The sequence below is a fragment of the Fundulus heteroclitus genome, chromosome 23 (assembly GCF_011125445.2).
Source record: "Fundulus heteroclitus isolate FHET01 chromosome 23, MU-UCD_Fhet_4.1, whole genome shotgun sequence".
In the NCBI taxonomy this organism is placed as follows: domain Eukaryota; kingdom Metazoa; phylum Chordata; class Actinopteri; order Cyprinodontiformes; family Fundulidae; genus Fundulus; species Fundulus heteroclitus.
In genome coordinates, this window is record NC_046383.1 from 13,515,293 (window position 1) to 13,517,686 (window position 2,394).

General features: G+C 34.2%; 1 protein-coding gene across 2 annotated transcripts in view; it reads right to left on the reverse strand.

Moving 5' to 3' along the window:
- Positions 1–705: 705 nt before the first annotated feature.
- The window catches only part of gria2b (glutamate receptor, ionotropic, AMPA 2b), a 64,714-nt gene continuing 63,025 nt past the window's right edge, over positions 706–2,394 (reverse strand). For both annotated transcript variants that reach the window (XM_036127536.1, XM_036127535.1), the window contains exon 16: positions 706–2,394. This exon is cut by the window's right edge and continues 343 nt beyond it. The gene's annotated coding sequence lies outside the window, so the exon portion shown is untranslated.

Consider the following 2,394-nt stretch of genomic DNA (forward strand, 5'->3'; position numbering starts at 1 on the left):
TGGGGCTGCATTTGCAGTAATGTGGACACTGCTCTAGTCTTTTGTGGTACAGAAAGAGCTGAGCCAAAAAGCAAAGCACTATACCTCTTGATTTACCGGTCCGTCTACGTTCCAACCCTCACCAATGGCCATGAGGTATGGATCGTGACCAAAAGAATAAAACGGCTCAGTCTTAGAGATGGAGCCAAAGCGCAGCCATCTACCAGGAAAGGTAAGAGCATTTCATGCATCCCTCTGCTGACAAGCTTTGAGGAGATGCTGGTGTAACTTTCCATGACCAAATAGTGACTACATATACTCTACATGGACATACTTTTCAGTAAACCTTTTTATTTGTCTTGTACAATATAACAATTTTCAGTGAAACATAATTTTTGTTTATTTAATAGCTGTACAACATAAGCATCAAAACCGTCACTTGAAAAGATTGTCTCTGTGCGTAATGAATCTATATAATAAAGTTTCTTGTTATGAATAAAACCCCTCAAATTATCTGTTGATAACAAATCTATTTTTTGAGGGACACTTGTATTTCCCCAAAAACAGAATAATCTGCAAAGATGTTATCTAAGATTATACCTTTGCAATCTAATCAGGTTTGTCTAGCAGATAAAGTTGAGTTGAATAACAGATTGACTGGATTCCATGTAGCTGAAAGGCTCTGTAGGATTAATATTTTATCTCTATTAAATGACACAATGAGAGTAACAAGAAATCAGCAACTTTTATTTAGAAATAGTTCCAAAAAATAAAGAAGTTAGCACACATTCCATATACAAAATGTCAGTGAGAAGCCTGAATATGTCATGAAACTGATTAGCAACAATGGTTTATATTTCTAATGTTGATTTCAAAAACAACATTGAAAATAAAACAGTTTAGGTTGAGTTTTGACAGGAAATTGAAGACAAATATTAAAAAAATTTGCAAAACAGAAATCAACATTGTTAGTATTGTAAAAAGCGTTTTCAGAATACTAACAAATAAATGTAGTATTTCATTGAAGCAAAGTAGATTTTGTAATGGGATATAATATTTTTTTTAAATGTTTTCACTTTTTATATAAAATATATGTTTTATGTATAATATATGGTGTGTATATCTATATATGTCTTACATTATATTTCCAATTTCAAACAGTTAACCTCACAATCTCGACAATAAAATGAAAACGGATGCTTAGCAGTAATGAAATAAACTTATGTAGTATTTGCGGCAACAACATGCAACTGATGCTACTTCATCGTCAGATCAATGCAAAATACATGGAGACGGAAAAACAAAGCAAAAAGGCTATTGTTATTAGTACTGTCATTGCCACCAACTGTACACCTAGATACAAAAGTTACAGAATGTATCAGAGTCATTTACATTCACTGAGATGACAGTTATTCATTATAGTAAGACTATGGTTATATCTACTGGCACTAGAATTTGGCACTCTTACTTATTTGGCATTTTGAACCATCACCTAAGCCATGTGAATGTGGATGCCTCCTCTTGATGTAACGCTATAATACCATATCGTACTGTTCGTTGTTCTCCATTCATGGCGTGTAAACAGATTAGTTTCGTCTTGAAAAACAGAGCGTGAACCCCGGTTCTCATCAGAAAAAATACAAACAGCAAAAGCACTGAAGCAAACAGAGACGAAAGAATAAAGGAAAGTTGCTGCAACAACTCCAACAATAAAAAGCCAAGAAGTATTATTTCCAAATGTCAAGCATTGACATATAGATCATATCAACACCAAATGTTAAAGAATAAAATATACAGGAAAGTTTTAATCAAGAATTAATTACATGACTTTAAGATCTCACTCTCGTTTATGCAATGTATTTGGCTTTCAAAATATGGAACTAGAAGCTGTTTAGTACTTTTTCTTTCTCTGAACTCACATGTTAGGTTGTTTATATGCAACCAGTATGTACGCAAGTTTATTTAAAAGCTATTCTGTGAAAATACATAAAAACATTTTTTTTATTTTGTTTTCATCTGCAAATTTTCTTACAAAAAAAACGAAAAGAAAAAAAAAAAACATTTCACATCTTAATGGAGATGATGTCAAGTGTGCTTGAAGTTCCAGTTTGGCGATGGGGGCTACAGAAACAGTTTTCAACAACATTTTTCCCCTCTATCTCTCTCTCTCTCACACACACACAGACACACAAACACTCAGGCTATTCAGGCACACAAGTACAGCGGGGCTGACCGAATCGCTGACGCCCAGGAGAAACTGCAGCCGTGAATCAAGCCCTTGCTTCTGTCTCAGTCCAGTTCAAGCAGGTAGGAAAAGCATGATATCACAAGTTTAGAAAACAAAAGCCACCTCTTTATACTTTGAGTAAAATTCCACCCATCAAGGGAAGCGTTTTTTATGGAAAATGTAGAGAA